The 18,547-nt window shown below is 53.1% G+C and overlaps 1 protein-coding gene across 1 annotated transcript in view; it reads left to right on the top strand.

The window, feature by feature from the left end:
- The window catches only part of fbxl15 (F-box and leucine-rich repeat protein 15), a 68,010-nt gene extending 49,463 nt beyond the window's left edge, over window positions 1-18,547 (top strand). Inside the window, exons 8-9 of the mRNA XM_086138463.1 lie at window positions 14,107-14,269; window positions 18,136-18,547. The gene's annotated coding sequence lies outside the window, so the exon portion shown is untranslated. The remainder of the gene's footprint in view (window positions 1-14,106; window positions 14,270-18,135) is intronic.

Genomic DNA, 18,547 nt, shown 5'->3' with positions numbered 1-18,547 from the left:
GGATTTCATTTCTCGTGATGAGAACTGATTGACGGCCGAGTGGAACAAAACGCTTTGAACGCGCGATGCAGATCAAAAACGGCGCGCTTTGGTCAAATTCTGTTTGCAAGCGCTTCGCGACGCAGCCAAGGCGACGCTCGGATCGCCGCGCCCGCTTCCGGGTTAGCCATCGCGTGTCTTCCGCCGCTCCTTTGTTTTAGGCCCGTTCGCGGCTGCTGGATTGGCGCCCGAGTGATCGTCCGAGATCGCGCTTTGCAAGTGACGAATGGATCGCGGCAGAATGTAGACTAATGGAGCCGTGGAGCTAATTAGGCCGAGTCCCGGCGAGCTGTGCTTAAATGTAAATGGATTGAAGCCCGGTGAATGATGGGCTCCCCTGCTCGCAATCGATAGCAAAGCAAACAGAATCTATGGAGGGAGGCGAGGCGCGCGCGCGAGAGGGTGATGGGGGGGGGGGGGGGGGGGCGTATTATCTATTACGGGAGTCGGTGGACGCTACATTAGGTACTCCTGGAGTTTCCCGGGAGAGCCAAATCGATAAATGTGTGAAAAAGATGATCTGCCAAAAACTGTTAAATGGTTCAATAAAAATGAAATGTAAAAAAAAAAGGAAGAGTTGAATCAAAAGCAATATGAGCGAGAATGATGAAAAGAATGCAACAGTAAAAGCCAATCGTAAAATAGAGTGAAGCACGAGGGTCGTAAGATCAGAAAAATCTTCCGGTAAAACCGTAATTCAACAAATGCTGAAATAATTCGTTGCGCCATTACAATCAAGACATCGGAAGGTAGCAGAACGTGCGCTACTTGTCCTCCGTCGCCCCATTTGTCATGTCTGTAAAGTTCACCGTTTGCCCCCCACCCCCGGCAGTAGCCGCCGGCGCAAATGGCCGCAAACTGCTCAATTCCGGGCCGCATTTTTCTTACTTTGCGTCGGGGAAAAAAAAATGAAGCGTCAACATTTCATGATGGATATTTGCGCCGCCATCCAAACGCCGTCCTCGCGGCTCCACCTAAGACGTCGATCCGTCCGATCGGGAATTCCGACGGAGCCGCCTTTTTTGCATTTGGGCGAGTCGCGGCGGCAATCGACCGGACGATCGAGACGTCCGTCATCGATCATTTGCCGACGCGTTCTAAATGGACGCGCGACTTGTCTCACTCGATTGTTTGGCGAGCGGCAAAAAGACATTAGAGATGATGCGCGAGCCGCATGCGGTCCGGGCCACGTATTTTTCGAGCCCCGCCGGAATCTCGCCGTGCGCCGCTGATAGCGCAGACGATGGCGGCGAGCCGCTCTAATGTTCGCGCCGGGTTTTATTCCGCCGCCGTTCGCGCTCTTGGTCTGTCTGGATGAGGTCACTTCCATAGCGAAGGGGAGGGCGAAAAAAAAAAACAACGCGAGAAAAATGAGCGCTTGGCTTTCATTTGGGAGCTACTTTACGAATCCGTCCGGAACGCGCTGGCCAACAAGATTTCACCTCGCCGAAGGAGAATGGCGCCGTGTCCCGCGTTAACGGCCATGTCACCGTTTTAAAGCTCTGGTGTTTTAGCGCCGGCCCGCTAATTGAGGCGACGGCGGCCATAACCATGACATTGTTAGCCAAACGCTCCGTTCTCGACTCACGTCTGCTCTGGCTCCAGTCAAGGACGTCCGACGGGGACGTTGGGTGCAACCTTGAAAATTTAAGACGGGGGTGTGGGGGGGGGGGGGCAGCGCGTGTATTTGCCACGTGGGGCTAACTCGACTCAATCCGCCGTGAAACGCCGCCACCGTCATGTCACCTAAAAAAAAAAAAAACAAAAACCAACTCATCAGTATTATACGGACGTGTTTTTGCTGTTTTGGCCAGAATCGTTTGGGTCTTGCGCGCCGGCGCACTTGTTTTGTCAAAGGGAAAAATCCTTTGTCATTTGTCCCGCTGGTTTGCGCGCGGCATGCGGAACACGACGAGCGGCTGTCGGAATGGCCGCCGCCGTGCCCGAAACGCCCGTTTGCCATCGATTAAGGCTTTTCCGCCCGCGGTCCGATCATCGTCGCGCGTGTGGCGAGCGTTTTGATGAACGTAAAAAAAAAAAAATAGCCGAGGCGATTTATCATCCGCGGCCGAGAGCCAAAAGAATCGAGCGAGATCGCCATCGGTCGCCGGGCCCGCGCGGCGCGTCTCCGAGCCTCGTTGCGGCTGATATTTATCGGAAAACGCGCGACTTTATGAGCGGCGTTCTTAACGAGCCCCCATCGACGGCAGATGACGCCATAATTCTATGCGCAAGCATCGCGGCCGGCAAGTGCGCGCGTGAGCTCGTAATCTCGGCCTCTGATTGGGATTGACTCTCATTTCTCTCCGTCAATCGTTTATTCCCCGTGAGGGTTGCAATCATTTTTCAGTGCATCGCATGGGCCGTATTTTTCCAGGCGAGCCGATAAAGAACGGGAGGGAAAGCAGCGAGTTTGGGCTTTTGCAGGCTGCGCGAATGAGAAACCAGACATTGGCTGGTCCGAGCAATCTCCCCCGCCCCCCCCCCCTTCCTCCCTTCACCAGATTGTCTCCCAGTGAGGGAAAAATCCATCTGCGAGCATCCTGCGGCCGCAGGGCCTTTTTATTGACATATCAGTTGGGACATTGGAGTGGAAATTGGCCTCATTTGTTTCCCGCGCCACCTTAATGGCAGATCTCCAGAATTGACGGCACTTTTGGTGTCGGTGAGCAAACGGTCGAAGCCGTTTTATCGGTCTCCTCTTGCCCGAACGTGGCCGGCGTGGTCAAGTAGATGCTCCCGCCTCCCAAATGCCGCGGCAGGCGCGCGCGCCTCGTCGCCCGCAGAACTTTCTCCGCGGCCGCCCAAAAGGCCTTTCTTCTCTTTGGCGCTTATTCTCGTCGCAGCGGCCGACGTTGACGTCCAAAACGGCCCCCCCCCCCCCCTTGCAGAAGGTTAATGGCGGACGGCACCTCTTGGCGTCGCTCTCTTTTCTCAATTAGCGTTCAGCTTTGTTTGCACCCTCACGTATTTCCCACGTCCTTAACTGCCGGGCTCCCTTCTTATGGCATCTTTGAGGTGGGAGGGGGGCGAGCGGGGGGGATGGAAGGCGGACGAGTCATTTCTCCACCGTCGACGGCTGGCGGCCATTTAAGCGCATTCGATTGACGGACGGACGGCAAAGTGTGATTTGGGGTGAGCGATCCAAAGCGCTTTGCGCTGGCAAGGGCCGCGCTGTTGTTTGGCGGCGTTTCCAAACAGCCTTCGGAAGCGCGGGCGAGAAGGGGGCTTCAATCTCTTTTGCCATTTGGGTCCCGACGCCTCCGCCTTTTATGACTCGCCGACAGCAACGTGGAACAATAAGCAAAAAAAAAAAGCACATCCCGGCGATATTGCCGGAGGTTTGCGTCCGTTTGCGGCCTCGTCAGGCGCGATTCCATTCAAGCAATGATCAGGTGGCGTCGGGATGAATGGGAGCCGTTCGGCCGGCGTTATTACATTATCGCCGCTCTTTAGCGGGAGATTGGCTGTGTGACCGCGTTCTCAATACACTCATCCCGCTCTCGCCGCCGTCAATTGCCGATTGGCTCATTGACTTCAATGATAACATGTCAAAATTGCCAGCGGGGAAAAGGGGGGGGGGGGGGGCGACTTCCATCTTCTGCAAGGAGAGCCCCGCCTGACTTGAGGCGCAACACACCTGCGACCGCTCCCTTTTGCAGCTTTGTTTTTGGAATTCATCTTTTTTTCGCCTTCTTCGGAGTGTTGCGCGATGCAAATGGTCTCTGACGTGTTTTGTTTTGCGCCGTGTTCGGGCGGAGGGCCAGACCCGCAAAAAAAAAAAAAAGAGCATTTGTGGATGTAAAGCGAGCATCGGGCGCACTGCCCATCAGCCTTGACGTCCAGATGATATTTGCTGGCGCTTTGGTTTTTCCGCAGCGCCTGCAAGTGCGGGACGGCGTCGCGCGGCTCCATTGCGCGTCCGGGAAGACGAATGCGAGCGTGACGCGGCGGCCCCGGGAGGCCCGCTGACATAATGTTGATTTGATGAACACGACGCGGCGCCATTAACTCGCCCGTCAGCCTCGCTTGGCGTGTTGACTTTTGTTCAAAGGCCATCAATCTCCCGCTCCTTACGTCGCGTCGCGCGCATCGACGACGCCCCCCCCCTTGTGCCTCGCTTGTTATGCTAAAAAGGGCCAACCTCCGAGCGATCGCCCGACGGGACGTCCTTCTGTTCCCCATACGGCCGACCGGCCCCGTTGTCTCGCTCGTGTCACCAACTCGACTCGCGCGGACCGATCCAAAGTCTACACACCGCTGCTCAAATGCCAGGCGGAAAGAAAAGGAGACCAAGTCAAAGTCTTTCCAAAACCGAGCGGTGCGTCGTTTGGAGCGAAAAATCAGATGCGCTCAGCCTCTCCTCATTGAAATGAGGCTGTGGTCAAAAAGAGCCGGTCGCATTCAAACTCGCAGTCAACGCGCACCTGCTGCCATTCGAGTTTGTTTTTTTTTTTTTTTGTTTGTTTGTTTTTTTGATCCGCAGTCCATCCGGAGCAAAAAAAGTCCATCGTATTCATTGATGTGCGCCTCTGTGGAGCGTTACTTCCTGACGCCGCGCGTGCGCGCGTAGTCGCCGTTCGACACAAGTGGCCAACGGGGAGAGTTTGTTTTGGAATAACAAGCGCGCCGGCGCTCCCCCGAGGGACAATTACAACGTTGTCACAGTGAAAAGCGCTTTTTTTTTCTCTCCCTCAAACGCTATCGTTTGCCCCCCAAGCGAGGCCAGCGGCGCTCGCCGCGCCGCTCTCTTTTCTTCCTTTCCATCGCTATTGATTGCGGGCTCATTTCTAATCCCAGCAGGAGGCGCTCCATTATGAGCGTGAGCCAGAGTGGCCAAATAGGGCTAACGGGGGAGGGGGGGCAATACCACGCGGCTCACGGCCGTTTAACATTCGCTGCCAGGAAGAACTCTAGAAAAAAAATGATGCCCTTTTTTTTGGGGGGGGGGGGGTTGATTTTCCCATGCCACTTTTTCCCCTTGTATTATGACCAAGACCTCTTCATTGAAGTGCTCACGTTTTGATGGAACAATTTATTTCGATTTCGTATTTGGTACAACCTTTTAGCTTGGCTATTTTGGGTCTAGTTTTAGTCTTCATTTTAGTCAAACGTCGTAGAAATTGCGTTGCAGCTCGTCGAGTTTCAAAAAGCTGCCCTTGGTGAGGCACGGCAGGGCAGCTTTCGTTCATTTTTTTTAAATATGAACAATATTTGATTCTTTTTTTTTTTTTTCCTCTCTTGTATTATTATTTTTTTTCCCGAAACAGCACGCAAAATCACTTCCCAAAAGGGAGCGGGCCGATAACTCATCCAGTTCCTTTAGCTGGATTCCTCCATTTTTACTTCTTTTGAGCACCCGACTTTGGAAAGGCTTCGGGTTGAAGGCTCGTGAGTGTGTGATGGGGGTCACAGGCCGCCGCGGTGGAAGCGTCGCCCCGGCGACCCCGTTTGTCGGCCTCGGGACCCGCAGGCCCACCGCAAGAGCGCATTGTGTCCCTCCTTTAGTCTTTCTTCCCGCTCGAAGCGGTCAGCCGCGGCTTTGCGCGCTTTCTCGCGGCCTCGAGATCACAAGTAGGAAGCCGAATAATGTCTTGCCGTTCTTTCAGGGGGGAGAACCGCGCTTGGTTGGTTTCGAGAGCAGCTTTGACCCAGCGCCGATGAGCGCTGGCTTTTGTCCCCTTGGCGCACGGCGCTAGCGAGGTTCAGAAAGAGTTGTGGAGCGGGCCTCCTCCTCCTCATCCCAAGCTTGTCATCCCTCCGTATTTCTTTGCACATCCTTTGTCAACAACCCGCAAAGAGAATGCCGGGAAAGTCTGATCGCGTGGCGCTCCCAAGAGATGAGCATTAAGCAAAAGGCAGAATTGCCGCCTTTCTTGATGGGGCCCGCCGCCATAAAAGACCCCTCCCTCTGCGATGATTATTAGCCGCCGTGGCGGGGGATGTCATCTTGGATTGTCCAGAGTGGGAGAGCCTTGGCAGGGAGCTCCCTTTCACTCGGATTCACATTAGAATCCGATCGCCCCGCTAAGACCTCATCAGTTTTACGAGCGCCGGGCCCGGCCGGCCCGGCCGCGGGTGTCCCGTTGAGCCGGGCGGGCCTCCGCCGTCGCGCGTCGCCATTAGCGCTCCTCCTTTTCATTTCCCACCGGCCCGACCGATGCCGAGCGCTTGGGGGGGAGGGAGGGGAGTTTGCAAAGCGTACCGGTTCCATTCCACGATTTTTCGGCCGCATTTTTCATCAAATCGACTCGCCATTGGAACATTCATTCCATTGTATCGAGAAATAACAGGACTCGGTGCTAAAAAAAAAAAAAAAAAAAAAACTCATTTTCAGTAGGTGCAATGCTCTTGTGTGCTCAATAAAAAACATCCCCGACTCGTTTCTGGCAACTTTTGGAGCCTATTTGGGGGTAAAGCGGCCGCAACAAGATGCGCCGCGAAGCTACACGGGGTCGCCTAAGGCCTCGCGTTTCAGATGAATTGAACAAGCGACGACAACAACTCGGTGGCAAATGCGGGAGAGCAATGGGCCGCGAGGGCGCCGAACGTGGGCCGACGTCGATCAAATGCGTGCTCGGATGCTTCGATTTCCAACCATCCAACCAGAAGCCATTCAAACACCTCTCGCGCAAATGAAATTGTTGTACGTGGTCACTGGGCCTTGACCGAGCGACAAAATGGAGTGCGAACGTTAAGTAGTGGCAGGATGTAAAGTGCAACGAACACGAAGGGCAGCTCGTAGCTTATAAAACACCGGAAAGCAGAGCCCGTGTGAGCAATCTTCACTTTTGGAAGCCCAGAGCATTAGAAAAGCCGCTTGCGGGGCCCGGGGGCCCATAAAAGTCCCAAAAAAAGCCCGAGCATCAATCTTTGGGCACCGTTTCCCAAACTGCAGAAAAAGTGTGTGAGGGTTTCCAAAAAAAAAAGACAATGGGAGTACTTTTGTCGTCGGAAATCTTGAGGGGCGAACGCGAGCCGATTTGTCGCCACTCAGCAGTACTTTTTCCTCTTTAATGCATTTTTAATATCCTTAATGACAGCAGAAGAATGATGTCATTAAGAGTTGATGTCGGGCACTTGAACTCTTCTTGGAGACCTTCCCCCCCCCCTCGGTAATAATTTAATATAGATTAACGCCCCGTGGTAATGAGCAAGGCCGCCACTAAAAGTAAGATCGGGAAATGTTCTTCGTAAAGCAAGCGTCCATTTTAAGGCCGCAAAAGACACGAGGATGAAGACCGCGTCCCTCCCGCTAATTTACCTACTGGACCTTGTGCGCCGCTCGAGTGTGAATCAATTTGCAAAGGACAGTTAAATTTCTAGAACAACCTCCCCTTTCTTCACACCTGATGATCTCACGTCGGCCATTAAAAGATAAAATGTAAAAAATAAAAAAAAAGGCGTCTTATGGAGATGATGAAGAAGAAGGCCACTGGTGAGCAGATGATAAAACGAATGGCTGCGCCGGGCGGACGGACGGACGGACGGTCGCAGCTCTTTTCCTTTGTTAGCGACAAGCACAGAGAGACACATAAACAAGCGCGGAAGTCCAAATGAATAAAACAAGGAGGGGGCCCGGGCGGGGGGGGGGGGGGGGGTGCGGTTGGTGCTAGGACAGCGCTATCCCTTGGCAAAACTGTTTTATCATATTCAGCAGAGGAAGAGCCTTTATTTTATTGATTTCGAGGGGAGGGGGGGGGGGGGAAATCCCAGAGGCACGAAAAGGAACAGGCAATGATTAATGTCCCTCTCACAAGGAGAAATTATATGGAATAAATTAAACTAGTGCGGCAGCAAATTGAAAAATAAGGATGTAAATGAGGTCTGAATGCTTCATATCTTCTCGGGGAAAAAATAGTCAATGAGGCCCAAAAATGATGAGGGATGGCCAAAGCAACGGCGGATCAGGTCGAATGAGCAAAGATCCTGTCGAAAAGCAGCCGTCCGATTGGTGGTGGGGGGGGGGGGGGGGGCTGAAAAATGAGCGCTTTCAAGCAGTTGGAGGAACCCGCCCCCGGCACGGGCAATGGGCAGAGGCGGCACGAGTTGCTCCTTGCGCCAAGGCAAGACTGCTCGCAGTGGAAGCGCCACTTCCCTCCTCGCTCACAATGTGATGCGAGTGGAGTCGATCAAAGTCGGTGATGTCGCAACGGCTTACTTTTAAGGATCTGCGTTCAAGCTTTGGGTCCTAAGGGATGATTGAGGACTCGGTTCTCACCGTCGGTGTTTGAGGGACTTGGGTCGAACGATTTGCCGGTTTTTCCAATTGTCCGGCGGGCCGCATTTGGCTGACGGTCCGCAGGTTGCGCTCTGCCTCCACGGGGGCCGTCAATCCTCTCCGCTCGCTGTTGACATTTGTCGGCCTGTCCTTGCGTCATCGCCTTGCCTGCCTCGGCTCATAAAACCAAAGAAGCTCCGCGTCAGCCGAGAGACATCTGCTTCACCGATACACTCGCCGCTCACGGTGTTAGCGATGCCGAGACTTGCATTCCTAACCCCCCCCCCCCAAAAAAAAAACCCGAATTGATGCCTGTGACGGCTTACAGTCAGCAAAACTTTGCTCCACCGACGCACTTAACTGTGCAGTCACCGTTTTAATTGTATTTACACGAGCGTCGCGCCGTTTATATCGGCATCAAGGTCATAAAAGGGGGTCGTTGACTTGGAGTTCTCGACATGATGCCGGTGGCGCCCTCGCCCCAGCTGATTTTATTATGCATGAAGCGGCTAATCGCTCGACCTCGCTGCTTACATGCCACTATGCCGTCTCCCGCGCGCGCTCACCAAGGCATTTGCAGTGCGTAGAGGTGATCATGAATGGCCCCGAGTGCCGTTTGCGTCCATGTCAAGTCAGGTGCCGCACTCGATAGTAGCGCGAGCCACGCCCAACGCACGCTGGCGCGCTGTCCGCCATCTTCAAAGCTTTTAGTCCAAAAGGGATGCGTGAGGCAAACCCAAAGTTTCTCCGCGCCGGTCTTATTCCGGGGTCGCAGCTTTCGAGCTGCGTCTCACGCCAGGGGCGGTTCTGGATCAATTTCACTGAGGGGGCCGGGCTGGGGCCAGGGGTTTTGATGGGGGGGGGCGCATTCACCCCAGGGCTAAAAAGACAGATTCGAAATCTTATTTGACTTTTTATTTCTTCAGACTTTGAAATTGTAGTCATAACATTACAGTGATGAGAAAAAAACAGTATTAGGAGGGCTAAAATGTCTGCAAGCGTAACAAGACGTCTGTTGAGAATATTCAAGCCAGGGGATGATATGGTACCAGCCTGCCGGGGACAAAAATTGCAAATACACTGAAGCTCGATGTTTTACATGCATATAATTATCCAATTTTTAAAAGGCAATGCCTTATATATTGATCCTGTTAAATAAAAAGGGAGACTAAAAAAGTTACACACACGCGCACACACACACGCGCGCGCGCGCGCACACACGCACACGCAAATAGCACTCATGTGGTGGTAATTTCCTTCTCTGCGGACTGCTTCTCATTTTCCCGCTCATTTTTAAATGGCGCAGCGCACTAAAGGGTCCGACTAGAATGTTAAATCACGCACTTTGGTTCCACCTTTCGCGTCGGCGACTCGGCACGACTGCGTAATCTGCGCTCGGAGGGGGGGCCACAGGGGGGGCCAGAATCGGTGCTACAGGGGCACTGGCCCCCGCTGCCCCCCCCCCTCAGAACCGCGACTGTCTCACGCACGGCGCCGGAATAGAAACGTATACGTGACGGCGGCGTGCATTTAGCATATTGTAACATTGATCACTGTCAAGCGGAGACTTTGGGGAGATTTGAATGCACTCAAGCGTGCACATGCCTCAGCACGCCTCACTTTTTTTTTTTCCCCCCGCTCCCTTCCGTCCCCAGCCGGGAGGATACACCGGCCAGTTTTTTTTCGGTCCGCTCGGATATCTCAGTGAAACCGCTCGGCGAAGCGCTCCCAGTTAAAGTTCACTCGCCGGGTCCGATCGGGCCCGATGTTGTCACATCAGCGGCTCGTTAAAAGAGTTCAACGGCAATCGGAGTGCGAACGGTCGGCGTCCGCCGCTTTTTAGATGGAAACAAATTGCCTCACCTTTGCGGCAAGCGGTGACAAAAAGAGAGGGCAAAGAAAAGCCGAGACGACGCTTTAGTCGGCGTCGAGCCGGTCCGTACGCTGCGTAACGCAACCATCAATAATGGCGCAAGGATGCCTCCGTATTCCAATGCAAAAAAAAAAAAACACTTCAGAGAGTGACTTGTTTGGCGTGCGCGGGATCAATTCCGTCTGTGTCAGTCAATGAAACGCTGGAGGTCAGTGATCGTCAAAGTGCGCTTCGCCGAGGATGAGTGGTGCGCAGGCTCCCTCTGGTGGCACTCCAAAGAATTGCTGCCTAAATAGCCCTCTGCGTGGATTGTTATTCGCATTTCATCTGGAAGAAATGAGACTCTGAAAGCGGTCCGATTTTACTCTCACTTTTTTTGCATTGTCGCGACGAGGGATGTTGGATAGCACTTTTATTTTTGTTTTGTTTTTACAAACCGATACCAGCACAAATATTCCCTCTTAGTTCTCGTAACGTCTCTTTTAATATTGTGATTGTGTGTGTGTGGGGGGGGGGGGTTAATCATAATTATTATGATTTTTATTTATTTTTGCCTCGTTCACTTTAATCTCCTAAATTGCGATTCTATCCTCTTAACGGCGTCTTTTCCAACCGAAAGATGGCCAGCAAAAGTCGCTTTTTGGAATGGCCAAGAGACCGCGGAGATTGAAATTGACTTTCAAAATGCGCAAAAGCCTCGATGGAAAAAAACTGAAGAGAAGCTTGGCTTTCAACCCGGATTGGCTTCACCTCTCTCGGGAACGTATTCCATTTGGCGCTCAGCAGAGCGGCGAAATGCCGCTTCACCTTGTCTTCCTCGAAACCCGCCCTTCGCTATGAGACCCGAGGCGGGTTGACAAAGATCAGTTTGGGACCGCATGAGATGACTATTTGAGACTTTTCAACTCCAGCGACATCGATTGTGGTTCAAAGTTATCGGGATTCCCCCAAATAAATCAGATTGAATGAAGAGCTTTCAGAAGACGCCCGAGTGCTCGGTGCCAGCGGCGCCGTCCCGCGGCCTGCAACCTTTCTCGGGCCGGAGTTGCCATGGCAGCATAGGAAAGAAAGGAGTCGCCCGCAGAGCGCGCGGCGTTGATTAGCGCGCCGCCATGCCCGGCTGTGACAAATGACTGACTCGGAACAATACGTAAGGCGATCGGGACAAAGCGGCGAGCATTTCAAGGCTCGGCAAGATGGTAATTCTCATTAGACTGTGAGAAGGGGGGCGGGGGGGTTCCAGTTGGCATTTTGTCCCGTCAAGTGTTTCATCCATTGGCGAAATAAAAGCACTAAGGCGAAATGATGAAAGTGACGATGAAGGCATGGCGTCGAAATCAGTGCGGCGCCGCGTCTGCGATCTATATGTCAGCGAGCTGCCATTTCCTGCCTCTCTTTCTTCATTCTCTCTGCATGAGAGGCCTGCGCAAAAGAGAGCGCGAGCGACAGAGCGCCATTAAAAGGTAGAAAGCCAGGACGCAAATAGGCCTTCAGCTTTAGCGTTATTAATGACGCCTCCAAAAACGCCCGACTTTTCCAATCTCCGGGAGAAGCGCATGAGGGAGTCGACAGATGAAGTTGACCTTCACAATGTTCTCTGCTCTTTAGTTAAGAAATTCACTCGCCATTATGGCGTCATTAAGGAAACTAGGATAAAATTACTCCATGCTTAACGGCCTATAGGATCCCCCAGCAAAATTTGCTGCAGATCTCAGAATTTAAAAAAAAAAAGCGGGGGGGGGGGGCACTGTAACGCAGGCCGTCGTTACGATGTGGCAAACTTTTTCCTCACGTGGAATTTGCGCGCACAGAATAAACGCAGAATTTCAATTCACGAGGATAGAACAAAGCGCAACATGCATACTGTCGTCCGCCTTCTTCTGAGGAAACGACGCTCGCCATAGCCGAGGCCGCGCCTTGTTTACCCACCGGCCGTGTTTTTGCAGGCCGCCGCTGAGCACGCTCGGCCCTTTATTGAACGGGACACACGGAGAAAATGAGCGCGATTACGAGCGGCTGCTGTCGGCCACGGCTCGCGCTCACACGCAGACGACATCAAAGTCTGATGTCACCCACGGGGCCCTTTCTGGTTGGGCCGGTCTTTGTTTCTTGAAAGACGAGGGGGGGGGGGGGCGCTTGAACGGCCGGACGGATGGCTTTTCATTTCACGTCAACGGAAATAGAATTGCGCGTGGGTCGGTCGAAGGGAAAGCCGACGCGGGCTCGGCTTAACGGCGCGTCGGCGGGCGATGAAAAATGCCGGCCCGGCCCGCGGGAGCTCTTCATGGCCGCGCTTTGCCGAGCCGCGCCTCGCTCTCATTTGCGCCACTTATTACCCTCTGCCGTCGTACCGCCGGGCCGCCGCCGCCGCGCAAAGATCCAGACTTCTCGTAAAAAAGGCGGAGGACGGCGCGGGGCGGTTGGGCGCGCGCCTGCGCTAATGGCATTTGCTCTCTTTAAACTTTAATCTTTCCTATTAATTCGCTGCAACTGGAGAATGTACGAGAGTTAATGTGCCGTGAACGTGTTTCTCACTCCGCAATCTCTTCTAGCTAATTACCTTCAGGTGCTAAATGGTGGGAAATTGCCATCCATTTGGAGGAGAAAAAAATGTCACCCCCCCGCTCCCTAGCGAAACATTTTTTCTTGCCGGGCACTTTAAGGAGAAAGAAGTGGCGACAGGCCAGACCTCCACCAAGGTAAACGGTCCTCATAAAAGTAACTCTCGCTTATGCTGGGCTTCAAAACATAGCGGCCGCCGTGGAGGTCAGTCGGAGGTCGGCAGGCGCTCCTCTTGATAAAGCGCCGTGCCGAACAGATGTTTGATTGGCGTCGATCATCTAAACAAGCCATTAGGAAGTTATGATGTGAAAGGACGCCGGCGCAGCGTGCCCGGGACACTTTTTAATTCTTGCAACCTGCACGGCCGTTAAACCCGCCAACTTTGGACAACTCTCGAAAACGTCCGCACGACAAGACCGAACTTTGCCGGCGTGTTTGTTTGACCGCGGAATAGCTGGACGACGGCGGTCCGGGCGAGCTTGCCCGTTTTCACGCGCGCCACACGTCCGCAAACCGCCGCTCGCGTGCGCATCTTTGATGAACGCGCGTTTCGGGAATGTGTGATGAGACTCGGCTTCGAACGCCGACCCGCATATTGTCAAGATCCCCCCCCAAAATATTCCTCGCCGTCTTGGCCTCTTGATGAGTGCGTGTTGTTGCCATTCATGTTTTCAAGTTCATTCCCGCTTTGGAGCCGTTTCTCTCTCTCTCTCTCTCTTGCTCTCGCTCACTCCGGGGAAGAGCGGGGCGCCGTGCATCATGGGAGGGGAGTAAAAAGGCCAGCTGGGATGGGTGGGCCACGTTGTGATCACTCACCTTCATCCCTGATTTGTAGTCATTATACCGACCGGCGTTTGAAGATCAAAAACAAGGACGGGGAGAGTGATTGGGGACAGCGCGCAAGGGGGGGGGGATGTTTTTCGGGGACCATGGGGGGGGGGGGGCTGCAGCGGGCCGCTGTCCCAGTCATAGAAGGCGGTGGCGGGTGCGCGAGTGGGCGGGGTCGGGAGGAGGGTGGATAAGGGTGATAGCGCCCTAAAACCAACCAAGCTGCAAAAGCAATGAATATTAAATCCCGGCGAGTCTAAATAGCTGCAGCGCCGTCGACGTGAGCCATGACTGTATTCTAATTTCAGATTTTGTCAACAGGGCGCGTCCGAGCGATAAAGTGATAATCCCGTCGTAAATGTTAAGAGAGGCAGAAAAAAAAAAGGGGGCCGCTTTTGCAATTGGACAAATGCAAATGAGAGCGTCTTTTATTGTGATAAGACGGTCCAAATGCGGAGTGTAAATGTTTGGAGGGCTGAGCCCAAACCCTCACTGTGCCCAAATCCAACCCCGACTGTTTCCCTCCCTTCCCCCCCGCCCCCCATTTAATTATCTTTTGTTGTTCTTTTTATCTACCTTCCAGGATTGTCCTCGGTGGGGGGTTAAAGGAATGGGAAGTGGAAAAGACGAGGGGGTGTCTGAGCGCCCGCGCCGGGCCTAGTTTGCCCTCCGTTCTCGCCACGGCACAGCGGGAACTTCCAATTCCAAAGGAACGGCGCCCTTAAATAAAGAGAGAAAGAAAGAAAGTAAGTGCAAAGCAACATTGGCGCCGTTCCAAATGAAATGAGGGTCTTTAACGGCCCCGCCGAGGGCAACGTCTCTTTAGTTCAGCTTAGTTGAGGTCGTTTTGGTTTCATTTAAAGGGGGCCGTCCGTGTTTGACGATCTCAAATAAAATGCTCATTTCAAAGCAGTTAGCCCGCAAAACGTACGCAGACTCGCAGCGCTGCGCCGGCGAGGCTTTTCAGTGTCGAGCGACGTGGCCTGCGGAGAAAATCCATTCAAAAGCCCTCGTGGGCAACATGCTCATCTTTCTCATGCTCCGTTGAGATCAATGCGGGGCTGCCTTCGCGTCATCTGGCAGACCCGCAAGCGGAAGCGACATTTACTTGTTCCGCCTGTCGCTATGCAACTTTGGCAAGAAGGGATGAAAAGAAAAAAAAAAATGGCGGCCAATCAATCCCAAAATTGAGGCATCGGTTTGCGCGGCGCTCTTGATGACGAGCGCGGGGCTTTGCTACGGCTAAGGCAAGACATTAGCTTCTTAGCTCGGTTAGCTTGCACGTGTCAGATTTGGCGCTCCCAAACGATGGAAAGCGTACACTTTGCATTCCGATTTGTTATTTGCCAGAGTTCCGCTTTGAAACGGTGATGTCGGATTTGAACTTTTGGAAAGAAAAGTGAAGGCGCGGCGCCGCTAAAACACGGCGGCTGCGACGCTTGGCCTGCCGCGCTGCCAAAGTCGTCACCATTTGGGGGGCGATAACGCCGCCGGTAATTGCCTTTCCAGGAGAGCGGGAGCAGATGAAACATGTGTCGGGCAGATACCGCCGGCACGCCGCTGCCTTCTCTTGGAAAATGTCATTTTTCCACAAGGAAGCCATGAATGCTAAGGCTCAATCCAAAATCCCGTTGCCCCCCCGCCCCCAACCCCGCTGCACTTTATCAGTGTGCGGCCCACCAAGTGGGGAGATGGAGGTAATTCATTCAGCTGAGACTCACCATCCTAATCCAATTTCCAGCCTCCCCCAGCAAGAGATAATTACAAGTATTAAAGCTGTTAGGACCAGAGGGGGGCCTCTCTGCGACTCCGCTGCAGGCCCTGCGAGCATCCGCGCAGAAGGGAGGAGGGGGGGGGGGGTGGGGGGGGCCGAGGGAGACGCCAAGCTACGGTATTGTTCAAAACGAAGAAAGTGTGTTTAACTAATGAGGCAAAAGGGGCCGTGACGGTATCAAAGGACACCCGCCGCCTGGTGTCATAACACGGCGCGGGAGCTCCGCTTCGGAGTCATTTCCAGCGCAACTGAGATTGGACGGGGCTCTTTTCTCAGCTTCAACGTGCGGAAGCAACGCTTTCGCCGTTGAGCGCAGAAAAGGAGCAGCAGCAGCAGGGGAGGGAACTGCCTTTTGTGCTGCCGGCCGACCACTTCCTTGCACGACCGCGGGCGCTGCGACGCCACGCGACGCGTCCCTCCCAAAAATGAGAGCAAGACTCCATTTTGGTCTTGAGGTAGAAGGGAAGGCAGGTGCCATTGATCTTCGCCGTCCAACGCAGGCGGCAACATGACGCCCGCCGTGATGTGATGTGCTGGAGATATGGCCACGCCCCCAATCATGGCCTCGGGCCTTCTTTTCACGGCGCTCGGTCTCGGCGAGCCCTCGTCAGTCCAACGTTGGCGTTCGGAGGGATCCGTTGGCATTTGCTCATGCGCTTGAAAATGGCGCTCCAAATGCTCGGGAGTCCCGATGGGCTCATTTTGGTTGAAGGTCACCCGACTCCACGCAGGGGAGGCCCAAAGCAGGACTTGACGCTTGAGTCTTTCATCTGGAAATTGGACCAATGGAGAGAACGCAAAAGATAGCAGCATTTCGTCGGACTTCCTTTTTTACGTTTGACAGCAACAGTCGTCCGTCTCGGACGACAATTTGCTCCAAAACGCTTAGACGTTTCGTCCAATTTCCGACAAAAAGGAAGGCGAGTTCATCAAAACGGACCTTTTTAAAGTTTGTTTTGTTGTTTGGATCCTTTTCGATATTCGTGATGAAAACATATGCCATCGAGTTGGCCTCTGAAATCACAAGCGAGAAGAGGGCCGTTTATGAGCAGAAAGTCACTTTTTATGTGAACCGTGTTGACAAAATTCTGCACGAACTGCCCTTTTTTTCTTCAACAATAACGTTTGCATGGGAAAGTTGCGACGGGACTGGATGGTGGGGCGGGGTGGGGTGGACCTGGCTTGGGCGATCATTAAAATGTGCTGACAGCCACGGGAGGGCCATCTTACCACCCCCATTCTTTTTTCTTTTTTTTTTTGATCTGATGACAGAACCAAGCTCAGACTGACATCATCCTCACCCTGGATTCATATATATATAAAATTAGGACTCCATTCTAAAAAAATAATTGCAATCTTAAATCCTTAATTTCTTTTTAAGAGACGTCTTTCTCGGCGGGCGATGCTCGAACCGAAATTGGCCCCCCCCCCCAAGTCTCAACTGGTCTTCTGCTGCCCTCTAGTGGGAAAAAGACAGATTGCAGGCTTTCCGCGCGACTCGTCTTTGGCTTGTGTCCAAGTGTCCGAAGTCCGGATCTTGCATTTATTTGCAGGACTCCATTCTCCCTCGGCTGATCGCAAGCGGGGGGGGGGGGGGGGGGGTGCCCTCAAAGAGACGCGGGGTCAGAGCAGCACATTTGTCGACAGCTTGTACTCGCTGCGGGAAAATAACTGCCTGATCTGCAACTGTCAAATGCTAAATGCCCCCGAGAGTGGCGACAATTGACGGATGGAATAGTGGTGGGGGGTGGCAGTCGTGATGATGGCGGGTGGGGGGTGGTTCTGCAATCTACAATGTCATGAAAAAGTAACTTAACTGGGCCTCAATTTGTATCAAAGCTTAAAATGCGCTTTGGTCGCAGCCGCCAGTGGTAGTGCAAGATTTTACAGCAAGGATCCCCCATTACTCATGCATTTTATTCGCGATTGTTATTGCAAGCATCTTATCAAAACATGTAAATGAATAAAATGTCTCGGGCGGGGGGGAGAATCTCCGTCTTCAATCCGATCATCAGAGACACGTGCCACAGGTTCACGCCCTCCCACTTTCCACATCATTTCACGTCATCACAAGACGCTGAATGCCTTTAAATTATGAATCATGCCCCGAAAGGAATTAAAAGTGGAGCAATTTTACTTTGACCTTCTCTTAACTCCGTTTGGGAAAGCATCGGCTTCAAAAAAAAAAAAAGGAAATTCAATAACCGCGGGTGTTTGCATTAATGTTGCAACAGGAGAACAAAAACATCTGGAAATGAGCAATCGGCGTGTTGGAGGAATGATCTTTGCTTTTGAATTATTAACACGGTGCGCAGGCATTGTTCACGCGCACACACGGAACAGAAACAACTGGTTTCCGGCGCCCTCCGGAATTGAAGTGACCTTCCCCCCCCTCCCGCTCTGGCCGCATGTGGAGTTGGATGCCTTTGAACATTCCAGCTGGGCACCGGGGCGTCTCCGGCCGCTAATTGCCGGAGGAGGCTGAAAAGAAGCCGGCCCGGCGGCCCAAAAGAGCCTCGGGGCTTTGCTCTCCGGCTCTCCTCCTCGCGCACGCTTCCGGGCGCCATCGCTTACCCGGACGTCCGAGGGCAGCGAAGGCAGCCCGCGGCGCTAATACGCACTCGATGGCTGACATGCTCGCACCCCCCCCCCCCCCCCCCCCCCTTCAGCATGATCACACCGACACGCGCTCTTCTGATTCTTTCTTATTTTTTTGCGAGGAACTTTTTCGGAGATGTAGTTTGCGTTTTCTTGTCTTGAAGCGTTGAGTCTACCCAACAATTTTTTGGTTCCCCTTCTAAAATAACACATCCGTTTGTTTGTTTTGTTTTCATCCAGTTGAGGGAGCTGCCGTTATGGCCTGCGCCGCCACCTGCTGTTGAATGAAACTGCCATCGAAGTGGCCATCGATCAATGGGGAGGGCGTGACATCAAACGGTGGAAAGGCTCACTGCGTAAGTGCGCTTCACTCGCACTTCTGCATTTCCTCCCCTCATCCTCTGACATCTGCGTCTTGCGCAATTTCGCAATGCACGACCTCACTTGACCCACAAGTGGCATTGTTTATGCCGTTTACATTGTCGAAACCGTTGATACTGTTCAGATGACAGATGATGTCTTCTATACAGTGTAGCTGCTAACTTGTCTTAGCTGTGTGTGTGTTTCATGCACAGCATGTTTGCACTGAGGATGGAGAGGAAGACATTTCATCTATGCTGCATGTCATACATAAAGCATATTTGACAACAAA

This window comes from Hippocampus guttulatus, chromosome 19 (genome assembly GCF_054856545.1).
Source record: "Hippocampus guttulatus isolate MCC_2025c chromosome 19, RoL_Hgut_1.0, whole genome shotgun sequence".
NCBI classification, from domain to species: Eukaryota; Metazoa; Chordata; class Actinopteri; order Syngnathiformes; family Syngnathidae; genus Hippocampus; species Hippocampus guttulatus.
Note: the sequence above shows the minus strand (reverse complement) of the source record. Positions and strands in the feature narration are given on the sequence as shown.